The sequence below is a fragment of the Mus musculus genome, chromosome 2, assembly GCF_000001635.26.
Source record: "Mus musculus strain C57BL/6J chromosome 2, GRCm38.p6 C57BL/6J".
Taxonomy (NCBI): Eukaryota; Metazoa; Chordata; class Mammalia; order Rodentia; family Muridae; genus Mus; species Mus musculus.
Genome location: NC_000068.7, coordinates 172,280,853 through 172,298,659, shown reverse-complemented (window position 1 = coordinate 172,298,659; position 17,807 = coordinate 172,280,853). Strand labels below are relative to the sequence as shown.

The window sequence follows — 17,807 nt, the reverse complement described above, 5'->3', positions numbered from 1 at the left end:
CAAGCACATCTGAGGTTCATAAACTGGAAGCATTCTTCCTTTCAGAGGCTCCTCAGCTTGATTCGCTGGGAGGGTTGGGGAGAGAGGGGAGAGATGGGGACAGAGGGGATGGAGGAGAGAGGGGAGGGAGAAGTGGGGAGACAGAGGAGGGGATGGAGAGAGAATATATGAGAATAATAAAGATTTACTGGAAAGCCCAACCAATTCCATTTTTGAGAAGAGGCTCCAGGGGTTAAACTAACTCCAGGAGGAAAACCACAAAGTCCACTTGAGCCAACATCCTATGGCAACCCTCTCCCCACCAGCAACAGACAGTCAGGCTACAACAGCAGGGCCAAGGTACATAGAGATAACCTAAGACATCCTGCAGAGAATAGATAACCTAGCCATGCTGTGTGTCAGGTGGCTTTGCCCCGTGTTTGGTTCCTGCAGACTATGCCAGAAAATGCAGTTTAAAAAATACTAACTTCCTGACCTGTATGGAAATTCCCCAAGCTTGCTGTAACTACAATAAATAGTCTACACCCCTAGACTTGAGGTTCTCACTTGTGACCCTTGTGAGAGTCCTTCCTTTTGAGCAAGACCCTTGTGTGTTTGCATCTGAATTAGCTCCTCGGTGGTCTTCAGGGGTCCCTGTGACTTGAGCATAACATAAACAAATGGAACAGAGGAGTGATCCCCTCCCTGCCTCAACCTAGGGCTACTTGGAACACCGTGTCCCCAAATTCAGGTGCTATATAAACATGTTATAAAGAAGTGTGATTCTGACTCAATGCCAGTTTGAGCTTCTAACCTTTCCAAAGTCTCTGGTTCACTTTCACTCTAAGGGGCGTTCTCTTGAAGAAGGGAAGAACACATGCTAAACATTTGGTATTTCAGTGGCATCCAATGTGATGACCTTGCTGCTGCCCTGCACTGTGATGTCTGACTGATGTCTGTCTGAATGCTACAGGGTGGAGCAGAGACAGCTCGGGCTAAGATTTACAGTTCTGTCCCTGCCTGCTCGAGTGGATTCCCCTTCGTCTTGACTCAGTCTGTATACATTTGCAAAGCTGCGGCTGACACAGCTGACCAGGTAAACAAGACAAGATCTGGCTTACTAATGAAAGAATGTTCTAATGGCCACAACATGTGTGTCTGTCAAGTGTGATAGACACTTCCCTTCCATAGTCTTGGGACCTGGAAATACCCTCAGGTGGTCATGAAGACAGGGGATTTCACACAGGTGCTCAAATTGTAAAAGCTGCAAGAAGCTGCAGGCCAGGACAGACTCTTCTGATTAGCTGGGCCTGGTCAGGTGGCAGCTTGTGACATTTGACGTTCAGACAAAGCTAGGATTTCTCCTAGTGCTGCCTGAGTTCCATGGCTCTTTCTTAGTCACCTGACTGTTTCTACCACTCCTCTTATGTCCCTGGAGCAGGCCATTGTTCCAGGGCCACAGGAACCTGAAACCCAAGTGGATTCCCTCTGGACCCCATCCACACCTGTAACAATTGGGGCACAGAAGAGAAAGACTTCAGGGGGAGGGACTGGGGTGGTCCTGAGCAATAGTACAGATGGGCCTGGGGGTCCCAAGAAAAAGGCCACGCAATCCAAAGTATTTCAGCAAGGCACAAAGTTTTACTTTCTGCTGTAGGGTGCATAGCCATGCCAACCAAGTAGGCAAGCACAGCCAGCAGGGTTCTGACGGTTTGTGTTCCCAATACGAAGGGGATCCCGGCTGCTCTCTGAGTGGTGAGTGCTTGGCCTCACTCTCTGATGCTTGTGGCCAATTCTGGACAGTGTCATCGATGGCAACACTGGACAGAGGGGTGCACAAGCAGCCCCGAGCACAAATGCTGATTGGACAAGAGGTTTACACGATGATGTCTTTCCTAATACTAATTCTCAGATCCTATATTTCATACCATGGTGTGTGTGTGTGTGTGTGTGTGTGTGTGTGTGTGTGTTAGAATGGCTCCAGAACGGTTAAGGAGCCTGCATGGTTCAGAGAAGTTATCCTCAAGGTTTGAGGTGAGCGGACTACTGAGACTGACACATCTCCATAGGAATCAAGAAACACTCATACATATAAAGTAATTAAAAAAAAATGAACATTTAACCCAGGCAAGAGGGCAAATGCTCTTAATCCTAGCACTTGGGAGGCAGAGGCAGGCAGATTTCTGTGGATCAAGGCCAGCCCAATTTACATGGTGAGTTTCAGGACAACCATGGCTATATAGAGAGACCCTACTTCTAAAAACCAAAATAAATGAATAAAAGTCTAAATTATATTATCATGCATGTGATACTGAGAGTGGGGCTCAGAGAACCTTTGGGACTTGAGTCCTTTCACTGTGTATGGTTCCTGGGTGTTGAACTCAGGTCACTGGGCTTAGCAGCAAGCACCTTTGCCCACTGTGCCATCTTACTGACCCTGTTCTCAATTTGTGCTCCAGGTGAGGGGCTCTACCTGGTGTAAATGATGGACTTGTGAATCTTGGGTTTCTGATAGGACTGGGTGCCCACAGGGCTGCTATTTATTGGCACAAATCATTAATCAGTCTGTGCCTCCTGCTGTTGGGGTGGGGGCAGATTTTGGCAGGCAGTATAAGAAACAGGGCTGTTCTGCCTTGGTGCTTAGACCCAAGATGGAGAAACTCAGGTCAACAGTGTTGCTTTATAAGACGGGATAACTCAGGTAAAGACACTTCCTCAAGCTGCTGTCCTGAACAACACAGTTACCCTGATATGTAGCACTATTTCTGGGGAGACATAAGCTGGAGAACCAACATCAAATTCCTAAGCTGGGGAACCAACATCAGACCAAATTACAGATGTCACCAAAATCCAACTTAGAGAGCCAATGAATTGTATTGGTGTTCCGAATAGGAATGTGGGTGGGGGCTCACTCACAGGGGCAGAAATGACTCAATGATGGCCATGTCACCAAAGCCCACCCCAGCATGGCTGTTAGCCCACAGAACTAAGAGCTTGGAGCTCACTGTACAGGTTGCAGGCAGTTCAACAGGTAGGAGAGTGTCCTTTCCAGACCGCTCAGTTGGTCTGTGGCTCTTCCAGCAGCTTGGCTGGTCTCTGCTCTTCCAGGGAGCTTAGCCTATTTCAGGCTGTCTCCTAGCACTCCTTATTGTTTGTTTATGGGAAGGAGAAGCTTAGTGAATCTGATCTGTTTCAGGGACTTCCTGAAACCTTTGAGTTGTTTACTTCCTGAGCTGCCCGTGGTATGGAATGTCCCACCTCTTTCTAGGACATCCTGTGTCTTAAAGAGCCCCCCTCCAAGATTTAGGTTTTAGGTTTTATCTAGAAGGAGACTGCTACAGCAGCACACCCTGAGTGGATCAACCTTAGTCCACTTTCCAGGAGGACTCACCAGTGGGGCAGCAGATGTTGTGTGCTGTCTCTGCCTGAAGCCATCCTTCTGGGTTACCCTACTTGTCCCCTCTTGATGTTCTTTAGGTGGCAGCTCTGGTACAGGCTTCCTGGAGCTGGGCATCGTCCCATCCTGTGCTTTTCTTAACCTTCATAGAAGGGTCTTTAATCAATCATGAACTCAACCTGAGTGTAACTCATATTATGATGACATAATATCCCCACTTTTAGATCCTATGACTCATCTTGAAAAGACCCTTGGAAGTCTGCAAGCAGGCCGAGTTTCGTGTGTGGCATTTCCATGTTTTAATTATTTTTTCTGCGGAACTGCCCTTCTTGGAAGACATGCACTGTTTGATCAAACAATAGGTTGCAGATGGAACATCTCTCTGGCAGCCACTTAATTAGAAAAAAATATCTTATTTCAGCCCTGAATCTGGTCATCTCCTAGTAAAAAATACTCCTCTGCCTTTATCATGTACCTGAAGTGACCAGCAGAGCTCTCAGGGGGACCAGTGAGGGTTGCTTCTTTCAGTGACTGGGACTCGGTGCACGTGTCAGCTGGGTGTGCACGTGTCAGCTGGGTGTGCACGTGTCAGCTGGGTGTGCACGTGTCAGCTGGGTGTGCACGTGTCAGCTGGGTGTGCACGTGTTAACTGGGTATGCATGTGTTAACTGGGTAAGCTGGGGGTGGGGTTTTAGCTGCGTCTTTGTACCTGGTTATGAGTGAGTAATCAAGAGAATGGATCACTGAGCTGTTTAATTCTCTCCTTGGAGGAAGGGACACAAAAACAGGTGCCACTTTTCCATTTGTTTACTCTCTCTCTCTCTCTCTCTCTCTCTCTCTCTCTCTCTCTCTGTATGTGTGTGTGTGGTGAGGGCATGAACCTCCCGGGTGCCTGTGGCAGTCAGAGGACAAGTTGTAGGAGTTGGTTGGCTTCTGCCATCCCACGGTTTGAACTCACATTGCCAGGTTTGGTGGCAAGTGCCTTTCCCCATCAGCCATCTTGCTGGTCCATGGCTCAGTTTCTTGTCGGCCATCATAAAACTATTTAGAAAAACTGTGCCTTCTTGAGCCCACAGACAGTGGTGTCTAATATCAGGAATTGGTTTCTCCGAGGCCTGGAGAGTAGAAGTCTGAGTGAGCTAAGACTGCAAGGATAATTGAGGTCTAATGAGAGTTTTCTTCAGGATGCAAGCTGGCCCCTTTGTGTTATGTTTCATTGGCGAAAGGAGGCTAGATGGCTGGGGTGTGTGTGTGTGGGTCCTTTCATTAGGGCACCTTCCCATTGGTGGAGCCTCCAGGCCTTGTCATCTCCCAGGAGCCCCATTGCTCATGGATATGGGTAGGATCTCAACAGTTAGCACTTAAGAAACACAAACATTCAGTCTTTAACATAGGAATGGCTTCTACACATCTTGAACTTGACATTCAAAACTTTTCTTTATACATTTGAATAATTTCGAAGAATATTACTTTTGGCGCATCATAAATATTGGTCACATGTTTAATAAAAAACATCTCTAACAGAATCCAAAATCACTGCAATTCATTTGGAGGTGCACGCCGAAGCTGGTTAAATTTTTATTTTGTTCTCTTTTTCTCCTCGAATGTACATATTTTTTTTTGCATTTCCATTTATATTACTACTAATAAAATATATGTTTTTTTTCCCAAAAGATTTTTTTATGGCTCATTCTGATTGTCTGCAAGCAAACTTATATACGTTGAATAAAAAACATTGCTGCTTGGCACCACAAGGCTTCTTTTAAAAGCCAAGACTGACTTGAAATCCAATTACGATTAATATAATTAAACTACATAATACGAATTCAATATGAAATAGGGGATGTGATTACTGATCATAAAGGTAAGAGCTTTTGGGCCGTGTCTTAATAAGATGCTTGGGGCACTAAAAGCCAGGCTCAAAAGGAAGAAATTACTGATCTAATGAGAGAGGGAGTAGCGTTAATTCTCAGCTTACTTCTCGTTTCTTGGCGATGTAAATGCCAGGAAGCCTTATTCACACATGAATAAACTGAGGGGGAGAAAGGAGCTCTGTACCAGTGATCCCACCCCATTGTCTAAGCTCCTTCAGAGCAAGGAGCCGGAAAGCACACCAGAATTCATCATACGGTTTATTTTTAATGCTCTGTGAGCTGACAGCTCAGTGGGTTCTGGGTACCAGAGTGCAGAAACAGAAGAATGGGAGCTGCCGAGAGTGTGGAGGACTCATCCCCTAGACTTTAGCATCCTCCATCTCCTCCACATTGACTCCGGGGTTTAGAGTGAGGCTCTTTGTGTGGAGCCTTTGCAGTCTGGGGACTTGGGAACCCTCGACACTGTGCAGGGTAGAGGGAGGTGATGAGAGGCAGAGGCAGGGGGAGCGGCTAGGATGCTCTGAGCACCTGCAGTATAGGAGCAGCCTCAGGTGGGGATCTGAGCCCCGGGCAGTTCTTCCTTTAACATGGCCCCCAAGGGCTGATCCTAGCATCTTCATGGTCTATAGACCCTGCTTTGAAGCCTGTCACTGGAGACAGGATGAGGTCAGAGCTGGGTAGGCCATTGTGGGGGATGGGGCAGGGGGAAGTATGATGAGGTAGCTGGACATTTGGGGACCCACTAGAAGGAGTCCAGTTTGGATAGCAGGGGGAAGTAGGGATATATAAACACCAGGTTTTAGTTCATACTCCACCCCTTCAGGGCACAGAGTCGGGGGGGGGGCGGCGTATAATTCTTTGTATTTGCTAACCTTGGTTCTTTCTCATCTGCAAAATGGGCACATAATGGTGTTGCCAACCTCAGACCCTTGTGAGGCTGTAAGACCCCAACCCTCAGTCAGTGGCACTTACTTCACGATGCCCCTGAGTGAGACACCGAGACGAAGATTGATGCAAAAGCAAGAGGTTTATTTTCCAGCGCATCAGGGTCAACCTCAATCAGTCCTTCAAGGTGAGTGATGAGAAGGCGACCCCGAATGGCTACTACAAGCAGTTTTTATACTTTTTAGGGGCACAGGTTACATCAGCAAGGTTACAGTTCAAGCTTATTGGCTAAGCATCTTGACCTTTAAATCTATTGGCTAGCAAGCATGACACGCATTTGAACTCTACCTGGGACTTTCCAGAGTGTCAGGTGACTGTCAGGCAGTACATTCTAAGATGTTTTACTCAAGATTGCTCCTGCGGGTGAAGAATGGAACTTGGCCTAGCCTTGACTGCAGGCAGGAGGCAGAAGCTGTAAAGATGGTGTGGGGCTGGAAAACCCCTTAGGGTCCCTGTAGACCTGACAGAGATGAGGAAAGGCAGCTGGGCTCCAGGCTGGTGGAGTCCTCAGAGCCTGGCATGAGTCCTTGCCACGTGAGGCCGGGAGAATGTTTTTATTCTTTGTTGACTGCACGGGGCCAAGACCCAGCTAGTCCATGGCGCAAGCCCACTTTCCGTCTCTGACCCCACCTTTGGGCTCTAGGATTCTCGAAAGAATTCTCTGTTCACAGGCCCCAGGGCTGTGTATATCCTCCTACTGGGCCAGCTCTAGCAGGTCACCTTCCCTGACTGTCTCTATCAGTCAGAGGAGTGGCCAGGGTCCTTCAAGGTTGTGGGGCAGGGCGTAGAGAAAGAAAGAAGAGGACAAGGTGAGTTTGTTGTCAGTGGAGCCAGGGAGAAGGGCAATATGTGGGCAGAAGTTTCCAAGCTAGGGCAGAAAGGTAAGGAGAACCATCATGGTATGTGCTGGGGGCTTCATGGCTGTCTGGACATCGAGGGTAGGGTAGAAGTTCATCTCAGCCTGAGGATGAGACATTTCCCCTTTAATTATGTTTAATTAGCTAGAGAGAGGGTCTCATGTGATAATCCAGGTTGGCCTGGAAGTCACTATGTAGTTGAATATGACCTTGAACTTCCGATTCTCTTGCCTCCCCTTCCTCATGATGGGATTATGGGCATACCCCGTCATGCCCGGGCTGTGTGACATCAGGGATGGAACCCAGGGCTTCCAAGCTGCCAGGCAAGCTCTCTGATAACTGAGCTACACCCCTAAGCCCTACAAATCCCTGTCGGTTATGCTGGCAAGTATTCACCCACCCCACCCCTCACCGTGCCTGTCTGTGCAATGGGAGCCTGGAATAGCTTTTTGCCTGCAGGGCTGTCCTGGGGATCATGACAGAGATCTGTCAAGTCATCAGAACAGTTGTTGTCCCTGCATGAAGACACCTATGCCCTTATAAATATAAAGAAACCCGGGTCTGGAGAGATGGCGCAATAGTTAAGAGCATTTCCTGCTCTTCCGGAGGAACTGAATTCAGTTCTCAGCACCTACATGGTGGCTCACAACTATCTGTGACTCTGTTCCAGGGCACACAAACCCTTCTGACTTCCACAGGCTACTGTACACATGTAAGGCACATACATAATATCACACACACACACACACACACACACACACGAAACAAGAAAAATTCCAAATAATCTTTGCTCTAAGTATCTTCACTGGCCTCTTGCCTCTGTGGAGCGTGGGGGAGCGGTCTTGTGTTCAGACTGTTGACAGGGCTTAAAGCGCTGCATCGGCCATCTTGAAGTACACGGTGGTTTTGTTTTCAAAATCGTGCTTTGTGATGTCTGGTAGGACACCCTCCCGTGTGTGAGGAGCAGATAAAGGCCCCCCGCCCCCCCAGCAAGGCTGATGGGCGTGTCCCAGCTGTGGCTTGTAGATCACAAGCAGCTGAGGATAGCTTACAATGTGACCAGACACAAAACTGAATACCTGTGTAAAGCATGAGATTTCTTGCGACTTATTAATAATTAATTAAAAAAATTTGAAACTCAATTGTGCAGTTGTTCTTTATGAACTTTGTAGATGACCACATGGTGTGGCAATGCCCCAAGGACATGCATATGATAGTGTCCAGTTCTTCATGATCTCATCCGGTTTCAGGATGGTCATACACCCAGAGTTCTGGGAGACACCACACGGCATGAGACTCCGAGAGGACAAAGCAAGCAACTGCCAGCGGTGGAGCCAGGACCAAACACCTTTGACCAGCCAGTTCTCCAGGTCAACCTGAAGTTGTTTAAAAAGCAGAAAGAAAGCTCAAATGAGCAAGAGACTCACATTTATTTTATCAATTAAATGTATTCTTTGATGATACTGCACATAAACAATACCTCCTGTTGTGTTTTACAAAAATAAAGAGAGAAGGAATATGCTTGATAGATGTGTAGTCAGTTATGTGGGGGAGGGGATGTCTCAGTGGGCCCATGCTAAGGCATCCCTTCCCCCTGAGGGACCAGCCACACGAAGGTATAGAATAGTATAGTTTACTCATTACATGGGGAGGGGAGTTAAGAGGGTAGTAGAGACAGAGAAAGAGAGAGAGAGAGGGAGAGAGAGAGAGAGAGAGAGACAGAGAGACAGAGAGAGAGAAGAGGAATAGAGGCTGGCCATGAGCACATGGAGAGAGGGGGGAGGGGAATAGGGAGAGAGGGGAAGTGGGAGGAGAAGACAGAGTGAGAGCAAGAAGGCTAGAGAGAGGATGGGGTGAGCAGCCCCTTTTACAGTGAGTCAGGCACACCTGGCAGTTGCCAGGTAACTATGGGGCAGAGCCAAGACAAAATGCTAACACCTCCTGATCCCTTTCACCCCCACCCTCTTTTATCCCCCGCTTCCCACCCCTGTCAATCTCTCCCTTGAAACTTTTCCCTACATACATGTCTTTCTGTTTTGTGACCCCCTGAGTCTAACCCGGGTCATCTGCATTACGATGCATGTGGAGCCTGGCACCTGGCGGGCTCACTAGTCCCCATAGAACTGAAGACAATAACTCCTTCAGTATCCATTAATCCCTCCCAACCTCTGCCACACACACAATTTCTGATATCACCAATTAGTCATTCTCAGAATAGTGGCCTGGCAGGGTAAGAAAAGTAGAGCCAGATTCCTTTCTTTGTCCCTTACTCGTTGAAGGCTGACGGTGCCAGTGTTGGTAGAACATGGGTGGCTCTAACAGTGACAGTGACGTGAACTGGGCCTGGTGCTGTGACCATGGTGCAGGCCTGCCATCTCACCTCATAAAACGGAGGTGATGATGTGGCGGGAGGAAGCACCTCAGCACGCCCATGCGGAGGAACCAGCCTCTGACAAGCTTAGTGTAAAAAGAGAGCTTATCAGCAGGAGAGGGACCTAGAGAAGGGGGTAGAGGCAGAAAAAGGAGGGGAACAGAGAAGGACAGAAAGGGGGGGCGGGGAGAAGAGGCTGGTCGGGAACACGTGGGGAAGAGAGGAGGAGGAGGGGGAGAGGGAGGGTAAGGGCGACAGAGGTAGAGGCAAAGAGGGAGGGGAGGGGGAAAGAGAGCAGGTTCTTGGTTCTTTGTTTCTCTCTGTGTCCCTGCGAAGCAACAGTGGCAGACTCCCCCAGACACCTCTGACTGTTCTCTTTCTCTTATTTACAATACCCCAACCAATAATGGTGCAGACATGTTATCTGTTTCTATACTGTGCCCCCTCCCATAAAGTTCCCCGACTACACACCGGGCTGCCTGACACTGCCTTTAACTGCAGCTGCTGGGTTCTGACACCTTCGGCCTCCATGGACGCTGCACTCATGTGCACACGCCCATACACAGGTAGCACACGCACATGTACACAGTTACAAAATTAAAATATAAGGAGGTTAAAAAATTTTTGTGAAAATGACTTAAAGCTGACATTTTTCTTTACGTAGAAACAGATGACACAGCAAGTAGGTCACCAGAGCAAATGGAGAGACCACCTGGGAAACCCAAGGAAATGCCCCTGTTCTTGGCGACCAGCCCAGCATCCCCTCCCTTTGCATTCGAACAAAGCCCCTGGAGTCTTTGCTTCACGTTAGACCCCGTGTCTCTTTGTCCCAGGTCTTCTTAAACACTAAAGAACTTGCAGACAGATCAGGCGGTGTCTTAGTTAGGGTTTCACTGCTGTGAACAGACACCATGACCAAGGCAACTCTTATAAAGGACCACATTTTTAGTTGGGGTGGCTTACAGGTTTAGAGGTTCAGTCCAGTATCATCAAGGTGGGAACATGGCAGCATCCAGGTAGGCATGGTGCTGGAGAAGGAGCTCAGAATTCTGCATCTTGATCAGCAGGCAGCAGAAGTGACTATGTGCCACACTGGGTGTAGTCTGAACATAGGAGACCTCAAAGCCTGTCCCCACAATGTCCTCCAACAAGGCCACACCTCCTAATAGTACCGCTTCCCATGGGTCAAGCATTCAAACACAGAGACTACAGGGGCCATACCTATTCAAACCACACAGATTGCTAGTTTGTGAACAATTTATTTGGAAGAGGAAGTATTTTGAGTGAAAAAAAAGTCTAGACACTGTGGTACAGCACCAAACATGTCACTGGAGAGGGCCTCCCAAGGGTAGCTGAGGGGGCTTTTTCTGGTCTCAGTGATGTGGATGATAGTGGATTTTTTTCCAGCTAGCTCCATCTCTTACAATAATTAAGTTATATAATGAGTTATGTAGTCATGCCTAGGGTTCATACATATTGCTGACCTAAAGTTGAGAAACAGCAACAGTGGATTTCCCCTTAAATTCCCCTTTATCAGCCAAAGGACACCAGTGGGCACACACACACATTGGCTTTATTGAACTTTTTGGCTGGCAATGATCTTTTTTAAATACTCAGGATGGCATTTGTTTTTAAGGTTTATTTTTATTTTTAAATTATGTCTATATGTGGGACTGTGTGCATGTGCACATAGGAGGGCAGTGCCCACGGAAATCAGCAGAGGGAGTCAGACAGCCCCCATCTCCACCCTGGGGGGTTGGAGGGGCAGCTGTAAACTGCTCAGTGTGGGAGCTAGAAATTAAATTTAGGTTTCTCCAAAAGCAACAAGTGTTCCTAATCTCAAAGCCATTTCTTTAATCCTATGAGAAAAAAAAATTAAACTGGGGTTTGAACCCCTACTTGGTGGGTGGGAATTCTGTGGGTTAAATAATATAATGAAGCCAGAGGTACGGTCTATAGAGGAAGTGTGGTACACAGAGACCAACAACACAGGACCATTCCATGCCCCCGCCCCATACACACATGTTGAGTTGTGCTGTGGCCAAACACTTGGCGAGAAGCAGCTTGAAGGAGGTCGGGTTTCTTTGGCTCATGGTCTGGAAGCACAGGCAAGAAAGCTGTGGAGTTCATGTGTGTCTGGGACTCCTCAGGTCTTGGCTGACCTAGAGTCAGATTCAGGTAGAAAGTACTGCCTGGCCTCAAACATCAAACTCTTCCCCTCTGACCCCAAATCTGCTAGCTCAACTCTAGAATGCTCCACAGCCTCCTCACTCAGAAGCAGCTGGGGACCAAGTGTTCAAACGCGTGAGCCCATGGACCACAGCCAGAGCATCTCTCTCTCTCTCTCTCCCTCTCCCTCCCTCTCCCCCTCCCTCTCTCCCTCTCTCTCTCTCTCTCCCTCCCTCTCTCTCTCTCTCACTCTCTCTCTCTCGCTCTCTCTTTCTCTCTCTTTCCCTTCCTTCTTCCCTCTTCCCCCTCCTCCTCTTCCTCTTCTTCTTTTTTTAGACAGGGTCTCACTAAGTAGCCCTTGCTGGCCTGACACTTGCTGTGTGGACCAGGTTGGCCTTAAATTCATGAAGATCTGCCTGCTTCTCCCTCCTTTACTGAGATTTAAGGCATGTGCCACCACCCCGAGCCCCCCAATAATGGCCAATAATGCTTTTAGAAAATTAAATCTCTACTTCATTGTGATTCTTTCATAGCTTGTATGTGCAACATATAACACTTTCTTTTTATAATTAAATTCATGTGTTTATGGGTGTGTGTGTGTGTGTGTGTACATCATTGGGAGTCCATCTGTATGTAGGTCCCAGGGATCGAACTGAAGTGCCAGGCCTGGTGGCAAGTGCCTTTACCAGCTGGGCCATCGTGCCCATCCCATGGATGAGATGTTTCAGCATGGTCTTTATTTGATAATTGTTTGATGTTTGGTAGGTGTTGGCTGTAATGCTTCTCTGAGTTGTTGATGGTGATAACAATAGAGAATTAATGGACTTCTTTGTCAGCCTCAAGCACTTTAAACCACATCGGTGGCTTTTTATTATATTGGCTTACATTGACTTCTGGAGCGGCCATCTGTCATGACACATAGAAGCAATTCCCCTGGGCTTCCTTTAGCTCTTCTTACCTCTGGTTTTTTCCTTGACAGTCAACAGTACGTAGCTAGAGTTTAATAAGCTGCTTGCTTTAATGATATTTAGTTTTGGATTTACAGACTTCTTATGATGTGAGAGGCCCCGTATTTCTGCTCATTGATATCTGGTCCTCCTCCGTTGCTGGATACACAGAGCGTTACAGTGCTTTGTGCTCTGCAATGCACAAATGGTCACTTTTTTGTTGTTGTTGCCATTGAGTCATGCGTGACAGTCTTGGTTTTCAGGTGGAGACAGAAACATTTGATCGCTAGTGATAGAGTCTCTCTGTGGGGGCATCTGGTTGCTGCAGCCTGGAATTCTGAGTCCCCAGAGACTGCCATTGGACTGGCGAGGGTGCCCTGGATTGCAGTAGACTTTGGATTGTTAGAGGATGGAATGAGAATTTAGAATCCTTTTTGTGGGATAAGCCAACATACACTGACTAATGGAAGAAATGACTCTAGTTTTTCATTTTAAGAAGTCCATGTCCATTAAAAAAAATCTGTCTAGTTTTTTTATTTTTATTTATTTATTTAATTTTTTCAACAGGGTCTTGCTCTGTAACTCCAGCTGGCCTCGTACCCGGTATGCATCCAAATCCGGCTTTGAACTCATGGAATTCCTCCTGTCTTTAAATTGTGGAATGCTGTCCGAACACATCCATAAATAAATGGTTTATTTATTTTATGTGTATGGGTATTTTGCCTGCATGTAAATCTGTGCAAATTTGTATAGAGTTTCTGAGGGCTAGCAGGGGCCATCACACACTCTAGAATTGAAGCTATAGACAGTTGTCAGCTGCCTTGTGGGTGCTGGGAACCGAACCCAGGTCTTCTGGAAGAGCAGCCAGTGCTATTAACTGTTGAACAATCTCTTCCAGCCACCATTAACATCCATGCTGGCTAATTTTATGTCAACCTGACACAGGCCAGCATCATCTGAGAGGAGGGAACCCCAACTAAGAAAATGCGTCTGAAGAGTGGGCTGTAGGCAAGCCTGTAAGGCATTTTCTTAATTAGTGGTTGATGTGGGAAAGCCAAGCCCACTGTGGCTGGTGGCCCTGGGTTCTGTAAGAAAGCAAGCTGAGTAAGTCAGTAAGCAACACTCCTCCACGGCCTCTGCATCAGCTCCTGCCTCCAGGTTCCTGCCCTGTTTGAGTGGCTTCCCTGACTTCCTTCTATGATGAACTGCGATGTGGAGGTGTAAGCCAAACAAACCCTTTCCCTCCCAAGATGCTTTTGTCGTGGTGTTTCATTGCAGCAAAACCCTAACTAAGGGCTGGAGAAATGGCTCAGCGGTTAAGAGCACTGACTGCTTTTCCAGAGGCCCTGAGTTCAATTTCCAGCCACCACATGGTGGTTCACACCATCTGTAATGCTCTGTTGTTGGTACCTTATCTAGAGTCGGTGGTATTTGCTCATTGTCCCAGGAAGAGTTCAGAGAGCCCTCAGGCTCCCAAGTGCTGGGATTACAGCCATGTGCCACCACCACATCCAACCCACTGGAAAATGCCTATGTAACTTCAAATAGATACATCTCTGCCCCTTTTTGAGTCAGGGCTTCAGACAGCCCGATCTTCCCCTGAATCTGTGATCCTCCTATTTCTACCTCCCAAGTGCAGAGATGTTGTGTTGTTGCGCTCCAGAAGGTCTGCAGTTCCTTTCTGGGGTACAAACCCCGACCCAGATGTGGCGCTATGACTGTGGAAACCTGCAGGCATGAGTAAAAAACCAGGAGAAATATCCTCTGGGGCAAAACATGGCCACAAGGGCAGAAGAGAGAACCCAGACAAAGGGTCAAAGATAGATCAAGCTCTGCTTGCACAGATCTTTCCAGTATCTAGTAAAATAGAATGTAAAGAATAGCAGAAAAAATAATGTTCATTCTTGGAGCGAGCCTTGTGTCTCTGTCTACCACTGCCCTCCTTCCCAGGTCCCTGTGATGCCCATGCTGTGCTGGCTGCAGCAAGCTGTGCCACTACACACCGGCCTCTCGAATATAATTCACCAACATTCTGGAAAGACAGGCTTAATGCCTCATCGCAGAAAGAGTCAGATGCCGAGGAAGGCTGTAGGAAGGGCGTGGGCTGTCTCCAGCTTGGTTTGGCTATTTTACTCTAGGTAGGTGGGAATAGATTTTAGGGAGGCTGTGGAATTAACAATGTTAGAGGGACATGTGGCCGAGTGTGGTCCAGTGTCTGAGGAAGGGCCAAAGCTGCAGTGGGGGAGGTCTACTGGAATGAGATTTTATTGGAAACACCAAGTTGGATGGACACAGATATAAATGTGACTTTCTTGTCTGAAGCTTCCTGGCAGCCGTGCCTCTCCGTTGTCCCATAGAACCATGCACAGTGGAGTCACTTCACAAGCGTTTGAGCATGGGGATGCGACTCATTCTTCAACAAGGGCCACCTCCGCATGGCAACTTGCAGCAAGGGGGCCTCTGTGCCCGGCTCTCGTGAGTGACTCTAGTGACTTCCTGAACTCCTGATCAGAAATCGAGGGTGTATGTAGCCCACGGTCCTGGATGGGGACTGTGTGGGTAAAGCATGACCGACCCAGGCTTCACACCTTTCACCTCCCGCCCCTCACGACTGTTCCAGTGAGTCATGACCTCTTGCGTGAGTTCAGCAGCTGCCCTAGGTCATTGTTTTACATAATATTTATGAAACCTTCCTGTAACTGTGACTCACTCTCCTGCTTCTACTCCGAATTTTGTTAAAGCCTTGTATTTCAGGGAGCGATGGCAAGGCCTTTCAGAGAACCCAATTAAGGAAGGCAGGTGGTCAGGGCTGTGCTCTGCGGCAAATGGCCACAGCCCTGAAGCTCAGAGATAGATGCTAATCTGTTGTTTTTCTTTTTAATTTTCCCCTTATTTTTGGAATCGAAAAAGCAATTCATATAACACACTTGTCAAAATACTCCAAGATGATATGAATGGATAAGGCAAAGCTACAAGGTTTTTTCTTTTTCTTTTCTTTTCTTTTCTTTTTTTCTTTTTTTTTTTTTTTGCCTTTCCCCTCCCACTACTCTTGACACATAAGTAACCATGGCAACTGTTCAGTATATTCTTCTGGGACTTTCCATATAAACATGTACATCTTAATTCATTTAGTGAATCACAGTCACACTGTCCCTATAGGAATCCATGCTCAGCATGGATATTTAGGCTTACAGACGTCGAATAACTAATCCAAAGTTTTTGTATATTGTATGTCTACCCATATATCATCTGTCTGTTTGTTTGTATGTGTGTGTACACAGACATGACTACATACGTGCCATAGCGTATATGTGGACATCAGAGAATAACTTGTAGGAGTTTGTAAGGGGAGGTGCTGATACTAAGGACTAGTTCTCTAATTGGTTATTGACTTGTCAGTAAAGAAGGAAGGGGCTGGGCGGGGGAGGGGGCGCGGGGAATTGCTGGGCAGATGGTACAGGTGGAATTTCTGGGTCCCAAGAGAAAAAGGCACCCAGGGAAAGGGAGAGGGACTTTTTTGACCAGGCTTTGGAACGAGAAACAGCTGCAATCATGTAAGATCTCTGGGCAGCCAGGGCCTGCAGCTCTGCTGCGGGCGGGTTGCCAGAGCTGTTTGGCAGGGACTGATTGGAACAGGCCGGTGAGTTTGGGGTGGAAGGAGAGATGGGGATAATAAATTAATAAGAGCACACATTTCCAGGCAGGAGGTGTCTGCGCCCAGCAATTGTGCCATGAAAGGCAAGCTGTAAAGTGACAAGCGGAGTGTGTGTGTGCCCTTTATCCGAGGGTTCAAGGGTCTGCGCAGTGGGCTGGTGGAGCGGTCGGCTCCCGGAGCAAAGATGGGTAGGAAAGAGAAGCCAGATCAGGCTGGCGGCGCCCATTCAGCTAGGCCTGGTGGAACAAAGGGGAGCCTGGAGTGGGCTGGTGGAGCGGTCAGCTCCCGGGCAAAGGCTGTAATGTGATTATAAAACTACGCACAAAAGGAGTTGATTTTCTCCTTCCACTGTGTAGATTCCAGGGATGGAACTCAGGTTGTCAGGCATTAGCCAAGGTGGCTTTGCCCACCAAGTCACTTTGTTGGCCCCTCTGTGTATATTTCAGAAGGCAGGTGCCATCATAAAATAATACCATGAGCAATAAACTGCGGCTCACACAGTTCAGGATATTTGGGCTTAGAGAACAGAGAACTCCAATTTCACAAACCTGTAAAACTCACAGCTGGTTTGCCTTTGACCTTGAACCGGGCTCCTTCTTCCCAGTCTGCTCTGCAGAGCTCCAACTTGCCAGGCCTTCATGACTATGCACTCCGATTCTTTAAAGTGATCTCTTTGTCCGTACACAGGCATGCATGCATATGTGTGTATTTGTTTTACATTATTTATCATGTGTGTATGTACACGTGCACACATGTGTATGGGTGCCATGATGCAAGTGTGGAGGTCAGAGGACAGTTGCTGGAGTTGGTTCTCTCCTTCAACCCTGGGGATTAAACTCAGGTCATTAGGCTCAAAAGCACTAGTCTGCTAATCTAACAGTGGGGATTGGTCATTGAGCTGATTACGTCAGCTTCTCACAAGTTAGAGGCATCTGAGAAGAGGGAAGGAACCCCAACTGAGTAAGTGACCCACCAGACTGGCCTATGGACAAGCCTGGGAGAGGGTCCTGCTCATTGTGGGTGGTGCCACCTCTGGGTGGGTGGCTTTGGGTTCTAGAAGAGAGCAGGCTGAACAAGCCACGAGGAACAAGAAGCCAGTAAGCCGCATTCTTTCATGGCCTCTGCATCAGCTCCTGCCTCCAGGTTCCTGCCCCGTTTGATTTCCTGTCTTGACTTCCTTCAGTGATTTGGGCCATAGTGTGGAACTATGAGCTGAAATAAGCCCTTCCCTTTCCATTTTCTTTGCTTATAGTGTTTTGCCATGGCATAGAAACCTTAACTAAGAAAGAAACCTCAATTGAGAAAATACTTAGATTACTCAGTATGCAAGTCTGGAGGGCGTTTTCTTAATCAGTGACTGATGTGGGAGGGCCCAGCTCACAGTGACTGGTGCCACCATGGGGTGCTACATCCACTCCAGTAGTGACTCTCGTGAGAGGCCTAGAAACCTGGAAGCAGTCCTGAGGCAAAGAGTTTCACGGAAACTTAGCCTCCTGGAACCTTGGCATTCCAATAGCACGTATTACTCAAAACCTGTCCCCAGTTAGTCTGGTGTATGGATCCGTGCGCTCTCTTTCAGTATTGTTTTATTATAAGTGCCTTTAAGAATTGAT

General features: G+C 47.6%; 2 long non-coding RNA genes across 6 annotated transcripts; one reads left to right on the top strand and one right to left on the bottom strand.

Moving 5' to 3' along the window:
- Positions 1-962: 962 nt before the first annotated feature.
- Positions 963-13,187, top strand: Gm40008. 5 transcript variants are annotated; one of them, XR_867060.2, is made up of 4 exons: positions 963-1,075; positions 5,051-5,240; positions 6,176-6,322; positions 8,303-8,578. It is a non-coding gene; the product is annotated as a predicted gene, 40008 (long non-coding RNA). The 5 variants fall into 5 exon arrangements; XR_867063.3 differs by lacking the exons at positions 963-1,075; positions 8,303-8,578 and adding exons at positions 4,010-4,164; positions 13,107-13,187; XR_867059.2 differs by lacking the exon at positions 963-1,075 and adding an exon at positions 4,017-4,164.
- On the bottom strand, positions 6,259-10,420 carry Gm14275. Its single transcript, XR_003953973.1, has 2 exons — positions 10,387-10,420; positions 6,259-8,428 (listed from the first exon to the last, which is right to left on the bottom strand). It is a non-coding gene; the product is annotated as a predicted gene 14275 (long non-coding RNA).
- Positions 13,188-17,807: the final 4,620 nt, after the last annotated feature.